General features: G+C 47.4%; 18 non-coding genes across 18 annotated transcripts; all 18 read right to left on the bottom strand.

Annotated features, from left to right (window-relative positions):
• Positions 1–83: 83 nt before the first annotated feature.
• Positions 84–224, bottom strand: LOC149447241 (U4 spliceosomal RNA). Its single transcript, XR_016306070.1, has one exon. It is a non-coding gene; the product is annotated as a U4 spliceosomal RNA (small nuclear RNA).
• A 531-nt stretch (positions 225–755) lies between these two features.
• On the bottom strand, positions 756–828 carry TRNAK-UUU (transfer RNA lysine (anticodon UUU)). Its single transcript has one exon. It is a non-coding gene; the product is annotated as a tRNA-Lys (tRNA).
• Positions 829–1,461: 633 nt separating this feature from the next.
• Positions 1,462–1,602, bottom strand: LOC149447243 (U4 spliceosomal RNA). The gene has a single exon (XR_016306071.1). It is a non-coding gene; the product is annotated as a U4 spliceosomal RNA (small nuclear RNA).
• A 531-nt stretch (positions 1,603–2,133) lies between these two features.
• Positions 2,134–2,206, bottom strand: TRNAK-UUU (transfer RNA lysine (anticodon UUU)). The gene has a single exon. It is a non-coding gene; the product is annotated as a tRNA-Lys (tRNA).
• Positions 2,207–2,839: 633 nt separating this feature from the next.
• On the bottom strand, positions 2,840–2,980 carry LOC149447245 (U4 spliceosomal RNA). The gene has a single exon (XR_016306072.1). It is a non-coding gene; the product is annotated as a U4 spliceosomal RNA (small nuclear RNA).
• A 559-nt stretch (positions 2,981–3,539) lies between these two features.
• Positions 3,540–3,612, bottom strand: TRNAK-UUU (transfer RNA lysine (anticodon UUU)). Its single transcript has one exon. It is a non-coding gene; the product is annotated as a tRNA-Lys (tRNA).
• A 633-nt stretch (positions 3,613–4,245) lies between these two features.
• On the bottom strand, positions 4,246–4,386 carry LOC149447247 (U4 spliceosomal RNA). Its single transcript, XR_016306073.1, has one exon. It is a non-coding gene; the product is annotated as a U4 spliceosomal RNA (small nuclear RNA).
• A 1,231-nt stretch (positions 4,387–5,617) lies between these two features.
• Positions 5,618–5,758, bottom strand: LOC149447248 (U4 spliceosomal RNA). Its single transcript, XR_016306075.1, has one exon. It is a non-coding gene; the product is annotated as a U4 spliceosomal RNA (small nuclear RNA).
• A 531-nt stretch (positions 5,759–6,289) lies between these two features.
• On the bottom strand, positions 6,290–6,362 carry TRNAK-UUU (transfer RNA lysine (anticodon UUU)). Its single transcript has one exon. It is a non-coding gene; the product is annotated as a tRNA-Lys (tRNA).
• A 633-nt stretch (positions 6,363–6,995) lies between these two features.
• Positions 6,996–7,136, bottom strand: LOC149447250 (U4 spliceosomal RNA). The gene has a single exon (XR_016306076.1). It is a non-coding gene; the product is annotated as a U4 spliceosomal RNA (small nuclear RNA).
• Positions 7,137–7,667: 531 nt separating this feature from the next.
• TRNAK-UUU (transfer RNA lysine (anticodon UUU)) lies at positions 7,668–7,740 on the bottom strand. The gene has a single exon. It is a non-coding gene; the product is annotated as a tRNA-Lys (tRNA).
• A 633-nt stretch (positions 7,741–8,373) lies between these two features.
• Positions 8,374–8,514, bottom strand: LOC149447252 (U4 spliceosomal RNA). Its single transcript, XR_016306077.1, has one exon. It is a non-coding gene; the product is annotated as a U4 spliceosomal RNA (small nuclear RNA).
• A 531-nt stretch (positions 8,515–9,045) lies between these two features.
• Positions 9,046–9,118, bottom strand: TRNAK-UUU (transfer RNA lysine (anticodon UUU)). The gene has a single exon. It is a non-coding gene; the product is annotated as a tRNA-Lys (tRNA).
• Positions 9,119–9,751: 633 nt separating this feature from the next.
• On the bottom strand, positions 9,752–9,892 carry LOC149447254 (U4 spliceosomal RNA). The gene has a single exon (XR_016306078.1). It is a non-coding gene; the product is annotated as a U4 spliceosomal RNA (small nuclear RNA).
• Positions 9,893–10,444: 552 nt separating this feature from the next.
• Positions 10,445–10,517, bottom strand: TRNAK-UUU (transfer RNA lysine (anticodon UUU)). The gene has a single exon. It is a non-coding gene; the product is annotated as a tRNA-Lys (tRNA).
• Positions 10,518–11,144: 627 nt separating this feature from the next.
• Positions 11,145–11,285, bottom strand: LOC149447256 (U4 spliceosomal RNA). Its single transcript, XR_016306079.1, has one exon. It is a non-coding gene; the product is annotated as a U4 spliceosomal RNA (small nuclear RNA).
• Positions 11,286–12,535: 1,250 nt separating this feature from the next.
• Positions 12,536–12,676, bottom strand: LOC149447257 (U4 spliceosomal RNA). The gene has a single exon (XR_016306080.1). It is a non-coding gene; the product is annotated as a U4 spliceosomal RNA (small nuclear RNA).
• Positions 12,677–13,235: 559 nt separating this feature from the next.
• TRNAK-UUU (transfer RNA lysine (anticodon UUU)) lies at positions 13,236–13,308 on the bottom strand. The gene has a single exon. It is a non-coding gene; the product is annotated as a tRNA-Lys (tRNA).
• Between the last annotated feature and the right edge of the window lie 381 nt (positions 13,309–13,689).

The following is a 13,689-nucleotide window of genomic DNA, read 5'->3' on the forward strand; positions in this document are numbered from 1 at the left end:
TGACCCGCTTCCTCAACTCTAACACATCTCAGTCTGCATCTTAGAAGCCATTGCTTTTCTGCTGTTTCAAACATATTGCTCAGTCTCCTGAGAGACTCTCAAAAATTGCCAGTGCTGACTGTATTTCAAGTCATCACAGCGGGGTATTGGGATTAGTTTTCAATTAGCAATAATCACGCCTCAGGTGGACCTCATTGGCTATGATACTGCCACTGCGCAAAGCTAACCAAATCAGTGTCTGCCAATTTCTGCCCATCCTTGGAGGAGGTATTGACATTGAGGTGAGACACAAAAGTGTCATCCAGTGGGCCGCTGAGCATTCTGGGACTTGGCATGCTAATATGACAGAGAAGACGCCTAAGCTGGCATTGTTTGCATTTGAAAGGACTAAGGAGAATGTCAAGTTTTGGGGCCTAGATGTCAAATGGCTTTCTCCCACAGCAGTTCTCAAAGGCCACTGAATGCATATGGTCCGACGGCTGCACTGTTGGGGAAAAAAAAGCCAAGGTGGAAAGCTTTGTGGATAACAAGCCTGCACTGGAGTCCAGGAAAGCTGGCGTAGACCAGGCTTGTTGGGAATCAGTTGTTCAGGCAAACACCTGCAGCCACCTTTATTTCTGGGCTAGATTCACAGAGCCTTGAAAGGGGGAATTTTGCATCCCTTAGGACATTTCCTCTCTCTAGGCCAGTGAGCACTCCGGCAGATGGGCATAAAGATTACCTTATCCGCAGCTCAACAACAAGGACAAAGCTACCGCCCGAACAGGGACTTGAACCCTGGACCCTCAGATTAAAAGTCTGATGCTCTACCGACTGAGCTATCCGGGCTCTGAAAGCTCCACCTCCAAAACAGTCCAATCTGCTTGAAACTTCACTTTTATGGCAGAAAAAGACCATGCGCCCAAAAGAAAGAGGAGATGTGTGCCTGAATGCACAAGTATTTGGCTCACTCCGGCTGGCCAATCGTCCTCTCCCATTCCATTTTTTAGGACAGCTTGCAACCATGCAGATAGGGTCCAGTCTGGTAGAGATGGAGAACGCTGAAAGTTTCTGGCTTAGTGTAACTTATAGGTCAATGCTCTTTCACTGGAAACAAGGGCCTTGCAAAAAACACACCGGCCAAACTGGTTCCTTAACCCTGGACCGACACGCTTCCAGTATTCTTCCTAATTGACTGGGTTACAAATAAAGAAAGTTCACCTTTAGCCTCATGATGCCAGGTCTAGCAGAGAAAAAGCAAGGAAAAATTGAATGAGGTAGAGTCCACTCTGGATTAAAGGCAAGTGGGGGGGAACGAGCATGACGTGGCAATCACATATTGTTCTACTCAGCAGGCTGCGTGATGACACAAAAGATCTCTATAGTGTCCCCGGCCCCGTGACCCGCTTCCTCAACTCTAACACATCTCAGTCTGCATCTTAGAAGCCATTGCTTTTCTGCTGTTTCAAACATATTGCTCAGTCTCCTGAGAGACTCTCAAAAATTGCCAGTGCTGACTGTATTTCAAGTCATCACAGCGGGGTATTGGGATTAGTTTTCAATTAGCAATAATCACGCCTCAGGTGGACCTCATTGGCTATGATACTGCCACTGCGCAAAGCTAACCAAATCAGTGTCTGCCAATTTCTGCCCATCCTTGGAGGAGGTATTGACATTGAGGTGAGACACAAAAGTGTCATCCAGTGGGCCGCTGAGCATTCTGGGACTTGGCATGCTAATATGACAGAGAAGACGCCTAAGCTGGCATTGTTTGCATTTGAAAGGACTAAGGAGAATGTCAAGTTTTGGGGCCTAGATGTCAAATGGCTTTCTCCCACAGCAGTTCTCAAAGGCCACTGAATGCATATGGTCCGACGGCTGCACTGTTGGGGAAAAAAAAGCCAAGGTGGAAAGCTTTGTGGATAACAAGCCTGCACTGGAGTCCAGGAAAGCTGGCGTAGACCAGGCTTGTTGGGAATCAGTTGTTCAGGCAAACACCTGCAGCCACCTTTATTTCTGGGCTAGATTCACAGAGCCTTGAAAGGGGGAATTTTGCATCCCTTAGGACATTTCCTCTCTCTAGGCCAGTGAGCACTCCGGCAGATGGGCATAAAGATTACCTTATCCGCAGCTCAACAACAAGGACAAAGCTACCGCCCGAACAGGGACTTGAACCCTGGACCCTCAGATTAAAAGTCTGATGCTCTACCGACTGAGCTATCCGGGCTCTGAAAGCTCCACCTCCAAAACAATCCAATCTGCTTGAAACTTCACTTTTATGGTAGAAAAAGACCATGCGCCCAAAAGAAAGAGGAGATGTGTGCCTGAATGCACAAGTATTTGGCTCACTCCGGCTGGCCAATCGTCCTCTCCCATTCCATTTTTTAGGACAGCTTGCAACCATGCAGATAGGGTCCAGTCTGGTAGAGATGGAGAACGCTGAAAGTTTCTGGCTTAGTGTAACTTATAGGTCAATGCTCTTTCACTGGAAACAAGGGCCTTGCAAAAAACACACCGGCCAAACTGGTTCCTTAACCCTGGACCAACACGCTTCCAGTATTCTTCCTAATTGACTGGGTTACAAATAAAGAAAGTTCACCTTTAGCCTCATGATGCCAGGTCTAGCAGAGAAAAAGCAAGGAAAAATTGAATGAGGTAGAGTCCACTCTGGATTAAAGGCAAGTGGGGGGGAACGAGCATGACGTGGCAATCACATATTGTTCTACTCAGCAGGCTGCGTGATGACACAAAAGATCTCTATAGTGTCCCCGGCCCCGTGACCCGCTTCCTCAACTCTAACACATCTCAGTCTGCATCTTAGAAGCCATTGCTTTTCTGCTGTTTCAAACATATTGCTCAGTCTCCTGAGAGACTCTCAAAAATTGCCAGTGCTGACTGTATTTCAAGTCATCACAGCGGGGTATTGGGATTAGTTTTCAATTAGCAATAATCACGCCTCAGGTGGACCTCATTGGCTATGATACTGCCACTGCGCAAAGCTAACCAAATCAGTGTCTGCCAATTTCTGCCCATCCTTGGAGGAGGTATTGACATTGAGGTGAGACACAAAAGTGTCATCCAGTGGGCCGCTGAGCATTCTGGGACTTGGCATGCTAATGTGACAGAGAAGACGCCTAAGCTGGCATTGTTTGCATTTGAAAGGACTAAGGAGAATGTCAAGTTTTGGGGCCTAGATGTCAAATGTCAAATGGCTTTCTCCCACAGCAGTTCTCAAAGGCCACTGAATGCATATGGTCCGACGGCTGCACTGTTGGGGAAAAAAAAGCCAAGGTGGAAAGCTTTGGGCCCGTCGTTGAAAGCTTTGTGGATAACAAGCCTGAACTGGAGTCCAGGAAAGCTGGCGTAGACCAGGCTTGTTGGGAATCAGTTGTTCAGGCAAACACCTGCAGCCACCTTTATTTCTGGGCTAGATTCACAGAGCCTTGAAAGGGGGAATTTTGCATCCCTTAGGACATTTCCTCTCTCTAGGCCAGTGAGCACTCCGGCAGATGGGCATAAAGATTACCTTATCCGCAGCTCAACAACAAGGACAAAGCTACCGCCCGAACAGGGACTTGAACCCTGGACCCTCAGATTAAAAGTCTGATGCTCTACCGACTGAGCTATCCGGGCTCTGAAAGCTCCACCTCCAAAACAGTCCAATCTGCTTGAAACTTCACTTTTATGGCAGAAAAAGACCATGCGCCCAAAAGAAAGAGGAGATGTGTGCCTGAATGCACAAGTATTTGGCTCACTCCGGCTGGCCAATCGTCCTCTCCCATTCCATTTTTTAGGACAGCTTGCAACCATGCAGATAGGGTCCAGTCTGGTAGAGATGGAGAACGCTGAAAGTTTCTGGCTTAGTGTAACTTATAGGTCAATGCTCTTTCACTGGAAACAAGGGCCTTGCAAAAAACACACCGGCCAAACTGGTTCCTTAACCCTGGACCAACACGCTTCCAGTATTCTTCCTAATTAACTGGGTTACAAATAAAGAAAGTTCACCTTTAGCCTCATGATGCCAGGTCTAGCAGAGAAAAAGCAAGGAAAAATTGAATGAGGTAGAGTCCACTCTGGATTAAAGGCAAGTGGGGGGGAACGAGCATGACGTGGCAATCACATATTGTTCTACTCAGCAGGCTGCGTGATGACACAAAAGATCTCTATAGTGTCCCCGGCCCCGTGACCCGCTTCCTCAACTCTAACACATCTCAGTCTGCATCTTAGAAGCCATTGCTTTTCTGCTGTTTCAAACATATTGCTCAGTCTCCTGAGAGACTCTCAAAAATTGCCAGTGCTGACTGTATTTCAAGTCATCACAGCGGGGTATTGGGATTAGTTTTCAATTAGCAATAATCACGCCTCAGGTGGACCTCATTGGCTATGATACTGCCACTGCGCAAAGCTAACCAAATCAGTGTCTGCCAATTTCTGCCCATCCTTGGAGGAGGTATTGACATTGAGGTGAGACACAAAAGTGTCATCCAGTGGGCCGCTGAGCATTCTGGGACTTGGCATGCTAATATGACAGAGAAGACGCCTAAGCTGGCATTGTTTGCATTTGAAAGGACTAAGGAGAATGTCAAGTTTTGGGGCCTAGATGTCAAATGGCTTTCTCCCACAGCAGTTCTCAAAGGCCACTGAATGCATATGGTCCGACGGCTGCACTGTTGGGGAAAAAAAAGCCAAGGTGGAAAGCTTTGTGGATAACAAGCCTGCACTGGAGTCCAGGAAAGCTGGCGTAGACCAGGCTTGTTGGGAATCAGTTGTTCAGGCAAACACCTGCAGCCACCTTTATTTCTGGGCTAGATTCACAGAGCCTTGAAAGGGGGAATTTTGCATCCCTTAGGACATTTCCTCTCTCTAGGCCAGTGAGCACTCCGGCAGATGGGCATAAAGATTACCTTATCCGCAGCTCAACAACAAGGACAAAGCTACCGCCCGAACAGGGACTTGAACCCTGGACCCTCAGATTAAAAGTCTGATGTTCTACCGACTGAGCTATCTGGGCTCTGAAACCTCCAAAACAGTCCAATCTGCTTGAAACTTCACTTTTATGGCAGAAAAAGACCATTCGGCCAAAAGAAAGAGGAGATGTGTGCCTGAATGCACAAGTATTTGGCTCACTCCGGCTGGCCAATCGTCCTCTCCCATTCCATTTTTTAGGACAGCTTGCAACCATGCAGATAGGGTCCAGTCTGGTAGAGATGGAGAACGCTGAAAGTTTCTGGCTTAGTGTAACTTATAGGTCAATGCTCTTTCACTGGAAACAAGGGCCTTGCAAAAAACACACCGGCCAAACTGGTTCCTTAACCCTGGACCAACACGCTTCCAGTATTCTTCCTAATTGACTGGGTTACAAATAAAGAAAGTTCACCTTTAGCCTCATGATGCCAGGTCTAGCAGAGAAAAAGCAAGGAAAAATTTAATGAGGTAGAGTCCACTCTGGATTAAAGGCAAGTGGGGGGGAACGAGCATGACGTGGCAATCACATATTGTTCTACTCAGCAGGCTGCGTGATGACACAAAAGATCTCTATAGTGTCCCCGGCCCCGTGACCCGCTTCCTCAACTCTAACACATCTCAGTCTGCATCTTAGAAGCCATTGCTTTTCTGCTGTTTCAAACATATTGCTCAGTCTCCTGAGAGACTCTCAAAAATTGCCAGTGCTGACTGTATTTCAAGTCATCACAGCGGGGTATTGGGATTAGTTTTCAATTAGCAATAATCACGCCTCAGGTGGACCTCATTGGCTATGATACTGCCACTGCGCAAAGCTAACCAAATCAGTGTCTGCCAATTTCTGCCCATCCTTGGAGGAGGTATTGACATTGAGGTGAGACACAAAAGTGTCATCCAGTGGGCCGCTGAGCATTCTGGGACTTGGCATGCTAATATGACAGAGAAGACGCCTAAGCTGGCATTGTTTGCATTTGAAAGGACTAAGGAGAATGTCAAGTTTTGGGGCCTAGATGTCAAATGGCTTTCTCCCACAGCAGTTCTCAAAGGCCACTGAATGCATATGGTCCGACGGCTGCACTGTTGGGGAAAAAAAAGCCAAGGTGGAAAGCTTTGTGGATAACAAGCCTGCACTGGAGTCCAGGAAAGCTGGCGTAGACCAGGCTTGTTGGGAATCAGTTGTTCAGGCAAACACCTGCAGCCACCTTTATTTCTGGGCTAGATTCACAGAGCCTTGAAAGGGGGAATTTTGCATCCCTTAGGACATTTCCTCTCTCTAGGCCAGTGAGCACTCCGGCAGATGGGCATAAAGATTACCTTATCCGCAGCTCAACAACAAGGACAAAGCTACCGCCCGAACAGGGACTTGAACCCTGGACCCTCAGATTAAAAGTCTGATGCTCTACCGACTGAGCTATCCGGGCTCTGAAAGCTCCACCTCCAAAACAGTCCAATCTGCTTGAAACTTCACTTTTATGGCAGAAAAAGACCATGCGCCCAAAAGAAAGAGGAGATGTGTGCCTGAATGCACAAGTATTTGGCTCACTCCGGCTGGCCAATCGTCCTCTCCCATTCCATTTTTTAGGACAGCTTGCAACCATGCAGATAGGGTCCAGTCTGGTAGAGATGGAGAACGCTGAAAGTTTCTGGCTTAGTGTAACTTATAGGTCAATGCTCTTTCACTGGAAACAAGGGCCTTGCAAAAAACACACCGGCCAAACTGGTTCCTTAACCCTGGACCAACACGCTTCCAGTATTCTTCCTAATTGACTGGGTTACAAATAAAGAAAGTTCACCTTTAGCCTCATGATGCCAGGTCTAGCAGAGAAAAAGCAAGGAAAAATTGAATGAGGTAGAGTCCACTCTGGATTAAAGGCAAGTGGGGGGGAACGAGCATGACGTGGCAATCACATATTGTTCTACTCAGCAGGCTGCGTGATGACACAAAAGATCTCTATAGTGTCCCCGGCCCCGTGACCCGCTTCCTCAACTCTAACACATCTCAGTCTGCATCTTAGAAGCCATTGCTTTTCTGCTGTTTCAAACATATTGCTCAGTCTCCTGAGAGACTCTCAAAAATTGCCAGTGCTGACTGTATTTCAAGTCATCACAGCGGGGTATTGGGATTAGTTTTCAATTAGCAATAATCACGCCTCAGGTGGACCTCATTGGCTATGATACTGCCACTGCGCAAAGCTAACCAAATCAGTGTCTGCCAATTTCTGCCCATCCTTGGAGGAGGTATTGACATTGAGGTGAGACACAAAAGTGTCATCCAGTGGGCCGCTGAGCATTCTGGGACTTGGCATGCTAATATGACAGAGAAGACGCCTAAGCTGGCATTGTTTGCATTTGAAAGGACTAAGGAGAATGTCAAGTTTTGGGGCCTAGATGTCAAATGGCTTTCTCCCACAGCAGTTCTCAAAGGCCACTGAATGCATATGGTCCGACGGCTGCACTGTTGGGGAAAAAAAAGCCAAGGTGGAAAGCTTTGTGGATAACAAGCCTGCACTGGAGTCCAGGAAAGCTGGCGTAGACCAGGCTTGTTGGGAATCAGTTGTTCAGGCAAACACCTGCAGCCACCTTTATTTCTGGGCTAGATTCACAGAGCCTTGAAAGGGGGAATTTTGCATCCCTTAGGACATTTCCTCTCTCTAGGCCAGTGAGCACTCCGGCAGATGGGCATAAAGATTACCTTATCCGCAGCTCAACAACAAGGACAAAGCTACCGCCCGAACAGGGACTTGAACCCTGGACCCTCAGATTAAAAGTCTGATGCTCTACCGACTGAGCTATCCGGGCTCTGAAAGCTCCACCTCCAAAACAATCCAATCTGCTTGAAACTTCACTTTTATGGCAGAAAAAGACCATGCGCCCAAAAGAAAGAGGAGATGTGTGCCTGAATGCACAAGTATTTGGCTCACTCCGGCTGGCCAATCGTCCTCTCCCATTCCATTTTTTAGGACAGCTTGCAACCATGCAGATAGGGTCCAGTCTGGTAGAGATGGAGAACGCTGAAAGTTTCTGGCTTAGTGTAACTTATAGGTCAATGCTCTTTCACTGGAAACAAGGGCCTTGCAAAAAACACACCGGCCAAACTGGTTCCTTAACCCTGGACCAACACGCTTCCAGTATTCTTCCTAATTGACTGGGTTACAAATAAAGAAAGTTCACCTTTAGCCTCATGATGCCAGGTCTAGCAGAGAAAAAGCAAGGAAAAATTGAATGAGGTAGAGTCCACTCTGGATTAAAGGCAAGTGGGGGGGAACGAGCATGACGTGGCAATCACATATTGTTCTACTCAGCAGGCTGCGTGATGACACAAAAGATCTCTATAGTGTCCCCGGCCCCGTGACCCGCTTCCTCAACTCTAACACATCTCAGTCTGCATCTTAGAAGCCATTGCTTTTCTGCTGTTTCAAACATATTGCTCAGTCTCCTGAGAGACTCTCAAAAATTGCCAGTGCTGACTGTATTTCAAGTCATCACAGCGGGGTATTGGGATTAGTTTTCAATTAGCAATAATCACGCCTCAGGTGGACCTCATTGGCTATGATACTGCCACTGCGCAAAGCTAACCAAATCAGTGTCTGCCAATTTCTGCCCATCCTTGGAGGAGGTATTGACATTGAGGTGAGACACAAAAGTGTCATCCAGTGGGCCGCTGAGCATTCTGGGACTTGGCATGCTAATGTGACAGAGAAGACGCCTAAGCTGGCATTGTTTGCATTTGAAAGGACTAAGGAGAATGTCAAGTTTTGGGGCCTAGATGTCAAATGGCTTTCTCCCACAGCAGTTCTCAAAGGCCACTGAATGCATATGGTCCGACGGCTGCACTGTTGGGGAAAAAAAAGCCAAGGTGGAAAGCTTTGTGGATAACAAGCCTGAACTGGAGTCCAGGAAAGCTGGCGTAGACCAGGCTTGTTGGGAATCAGTTGTTCAGGCAAACACCTGCAGCCACCTTTATTTCTGGGCTAGATTCACAGAGCCTTGAAAGGGGGAATTTTGCATCCCTTAGGACATTTCCTCTCTCTAGGCCAGTGAGCACTCCGGCAGATGGGCATAAAGATTACCTTATCCGCAGCTCAACAACAAGGACAAAGCTACCGCCCGAACAGGGACTTGAACCCTGGACCCTCAGATTAAAAGTCTGATGCTCTACCGACTGAGCTATCCGGGCTCTGAAAGCTCCACCTCCAAAACAGTCCAATCTGCTTGAAACTTCACTTTTATGGCAGAAAAAGACCATGCGCCCAAAAGAAAGAGGAGATGTGTGCCTGAATGCACAAGTATTTGGCTCACTCCGGCTGGCCAATCGTCCTCTCCCATTCCATTTTTTAGGACAGCTTGCAACCATGCAGATAGGGTCCAGTCTGGTAGAGATGGAGAACGCTGAAAGTTTCTGGCTTAGTGTAACTTATAGGTCAATGCTCTTTCACTGGAAACAAGGGCCTTGCAAAAAACACACCGGCCAAACTGGTTCCTTAACCCTGGACCAACACGCTTCCAGTATTCTTCCTAATTGACTGGGTTACAAATAAAGAAAGTTCACCTTTTGCCTCATGATGCCAGGTCTAGCAGAGAAAAAGCAAGGAAAAATTGAATGAGGTAGAGTCCACTCTGGATTAAAGGCAAGTGGGGGGGAACGAGCATGACGTGGCAATCACATATTGTTCTACTCAGCAGGCTGCGTGATGACACAAAAGATCTCTATAGTGTCCCCGGCCCCGTGACCCGCTTCCTCAACTCTAACACATCTCAGTCTGCATCTTAGAAGCCATTGCTTTTCTGCTGTTTCAAACATATTGCTCAGTCTCCTGAGAGACTCTCAAAAATTGCCAGTGCTGACTGTATTTCAAGTCATCACAGCGGGGTATTGGGATTAGTTTTCAATTAGCAATAATCACGCCTCAGGTGGACCTCATTGGCTATGATACTGCCACTGCGCAAAGCTAACCAAATCAGTGTCTGCCAATTTCTGCCCATCCTTGGAGGAGGTATTGACATTGAGGTGAGACACAAAAGTGTCATCCAGTGGGCCGCTGAGCATTCTGGGACTTGGCATGCTAATGTGACAGAGAAGACGCCTAAGCTGGCATTGTTTGCATTTGAAAGGACTAAGGAGAATGTCAAGTTTTGGGGCCTAGATGTCAAATGGCTTTCTCCCACAGCAGTTCTCAAAGGCCACTGAATGCATATGGTCCGACGGCTGCACTGTTGGGGAAAAAAAAGCCAAGGTGGAAAGCTTTGGGCCCGTCGTTGAAAGCTTTGTGGATAACAAGCCTGAACTGGAGTCCAGGAAAGCTGGCGTAGACCAGGCTTGTTGGGAATCAGTTGTTCAGGCAAACACCTGCAGCCACCTTTATTTCTGGGCTAGATTCACAGAGCCTTGAAAGGGGGAATTTTGCATCCCTTAGGACATTTCCTCTCTCTAGGCCTGTGAGCACTCCGGCAGATGGGCATAAAGATTACCTTATCCTCAGCTCAACAACAAGGACAAAGCTACCGCCCGAACAGGGACTTGAACCCTGGACCCTCAGATTAAAAGTCTGATGCTCTACCAACTGAGCTATCCGGGCTCTGAAACCTCCAAGACAGTCCAATCTGCTTGAAACTTCACTTTTATGGCAGAAAAAGACCATTCGGCCAAAAGAAAGAGGAGATGTGTGCCTGAATGCACAAGTATTTGGCTCACTCCGGCTGGCCAATCGTCCTCTCCCATTCCATTTTTTAGGACAGCTTGCAACCATGCAGATAGGGTCCAGTCTGGTAGAGATGGAGAACGCTGAAAGTTTCTGGCTTAGTGTAACTTATAGGTCAATGCTCTTTCACTGGAAACAAGGGCCTTGCAAAAAACACACCGGCCAAACTGGTTCCTTAACCCTGGACCAACACGCTTCCAGTATTCTTCCTAATTGACTGGGTTACAAATAAAGAAAGTTCACCTTTAGCCTCATGATGCCAGGTCTAGCAGAGAAAAAGCAAGGAAAAATTTAATGAGGTAGAGTCCACTCTGGATTAAAGGCAAGTGGGGGGGAACGAGCATGACGTGGCAATCACATATTGTTCTACTCAGCAGGCTGCGTGATGACACAAAAGATCTCTATAGTGTCCCCGGCCCCGTGACCCGCTTCCTCAACTCTAACACATCTCAGTCTGCATCTTAGAAGCCATTGCTTTTCTGCTGTTTCAAACATATTGCTCAGTCTCCTGAGAGACTCTCAAAAATTGCCAGTGCTGACTGTATTTCAAGTCATCACAGCGGGGTATTGGGATTAGTTTTCAATTAGCAATAATCACGCCTCAGGTGGACCTCATTGGCTATGATACTGCCACTGCGCAAAGCTAACCAAATCAGTGTCTGCCAATTTCTGCCCATCCTTGGAGGAGGTATTGACATTGAGGTGAGACACAAAAGTGTCATCCAGTGGGCCGCTGAGCATTCTGGGACTTGGCATGCTAATGTGACAGAGAAGACGCCTAAGCTGGCATTGTTTGCATTTGAAAGGACTAAGGAGAATGTCAAGTTTTGGGCCTAGATGTCAAATGGCTTTCTCCCACAGCAGTTCTCAAAGGCCACTGAATGCATATGGTCCGACGGCTGCACTGTTGGGGAAAAAAAAGCCAAGGTGGAAAGCTTTGGGCCCGTCGTTGAAAGCTTTGTGGATAACAAGCCTGAACTGGAGTCCAGGAAAGCTGGCGTAGACCAGGCTTGTTGGGAATCAGTTGTTCAGGCAAACACCTGCAGCCACCTTTATTTCTGGGCTAGATTCACAGAGCCTTGAAAGGGGGAATTTTGCATCCCTTAGGACATTTCCTCTCTCTAGGCCAGTGAGCACTCCGGCAGATGGGCATAAAGATTACCTTATCCGCAGCTCAACAACAAGGACAAAGCTACCGCCCGAACAGGGACTTGAACCCTCAGATTAAAAGTCTGATGCTCTACCGACTGAGCTATCCGGGCTCTGAAAGCTCCACCTCCAAAACAGTCCAATCTGCTTGAAACTTCACTTTTATGGCAGAAAAAGACCATGCGCCCAAAAGAAAGAGGAGATGTGTGCCTGAATGCACAAGTATTTGGCTCACTCCGGCTGGCCAATCGTCCTCTCCCATTCCATTTTTTAGGACAGCTTGCAACCATGCAGATAGGGTCCAGTCTGGTAGAGATGGAGAACGCTGAAAGTTTCTGGCTTAGTGTAACTTATAGGTCAATGCTCTTTCACTGGAAACAAGGGCCTTGCAAAAAACACACCGGCCAAACTGGTTCCTTAACCCTGGACCAACACGCTTCCAGTATTCTTCCTAATTAACTGGGTTACAAATAAAGAAAGTTCACCTTTAGCCTCATGATGCCAGGTCTAGCAGAGAAAAAGCAAGGAAAAATTTAATGAGGTAGAGTCCACTCTGGATTAAAGGCAAGTGGGGGGGAACGAGCATGACGTGGCAATCACATATTGTTCTACTCAGCAGGCTGCGTGATGACACAAAAGATCTCTATAGTGTCCCTGGCCCCGTGACCCGCTTCCTCAACTCTAACACATCTCAGTCTGCATCTTAGAAGCCATTGCTTTTCTGCTGTTTCAAACATATTGCTCAGTCTCCTGAGAGACTCTCAAAAATTGCCAGTGCTGACTGTATTTCAAGTCATCACAGCGGGGTATTGGGATTAGTTTTCAATTAGCAATAATCACGCCTCAGGTGGACCTCATTGGCTATGATACTGCCACTGCGCAAAGCTAACCAAATCAGTGTCTGCCAATTTCTGCCCATCCTTGGAAGAGGTATTGACATTGAGGTGAGACACAAAAGTGTCATCCAGTGGGCCGCTGAGCATTCTGGGACTTGGCATGCTAATGTGACAGAGAAGACGCCTAAGCTGGCATTGTTTGCATTTGAAAGGACTAAGGAGAATGTCAAGTTTTGGGGCCTAGATGTCAAATGTCAAATGGCTTTCTCCCACAGCAGTTCTCAAAGGCCATTGAATGCATATGGTCCGACGGCTGCACTGTTGGGGAAAAAAAAGCCAAGGTGGAAAGCTTTGGGCCCGTCGTTGAAAGCTTTGTGGATAACAAGCCTGAACTGGAGTCCAGGAAAGCTGGCGTAGACCAGGCTTGTTGGGAATCAGTTGTTCAGGCAAACACCTGCAGCCACCTTTATTTCTGGGCTAGATTCACAGAGCCTTGAAAGGGGGAATTTTGCATCCCTTAGGACATTTCCTCTCTCTAGGCCTGTGAGCACTCCGGCAGATGGGCATAAAGATTACCTTATCCTCAGCTCAACAACAAGGACAAAGCTACCGCCCGAACAGGGACTTGAACCCTGGACCCTCAGATTAAAAGTCTGATGCTCTACCAACTGAGCTATCCGGGCTCTGAAACCTCCAAGACAGTCCAATCTGCTTGAAACTTCACTTTTATGGCAGAAAAAGACCATTCGGCCAAAAGAAAGAGGAGATGTGTGCCTGAATGCACAAGTATTTGGCTCACTCCGGCTGGCCAATCGTCCTCTCCCATTCCATTTTTTAGGACAGCTTGCAACCATGCAGATAGGGTCCAGTCTGGTAGAGATGGAGAACGCTGAAAGTTTCTGGCTTAGTGTAACTTATAGGTCAATGCTCTTTCACTGGAAACAAGGGCCTTGCAAAAAACACACCGGCCAAACTGGTTCCTTAACCCTGGACCAACACGCTTCCAGTATTCTTCCTAATTGACTGGGTTACAAATAAAGAAAGTTCACCTTTAGCCTCATGAT

This window comes from Staurois parvus, unplaced genomic scaffold (assembly GCF_062004578.1).
Source record: "Staurois parvus isolate SC_StPar_1 unplaced genomic scaffold, SC_StPar_1.0 ptg000689l, whole genome shotgun sequence".
Taxonomy (NCBI): domain Eukaryota; kingdom Metazoa; phylum Chordata; class Amphibia; order Anura; family Ranidae; genus Staurois; species Staurois parvus.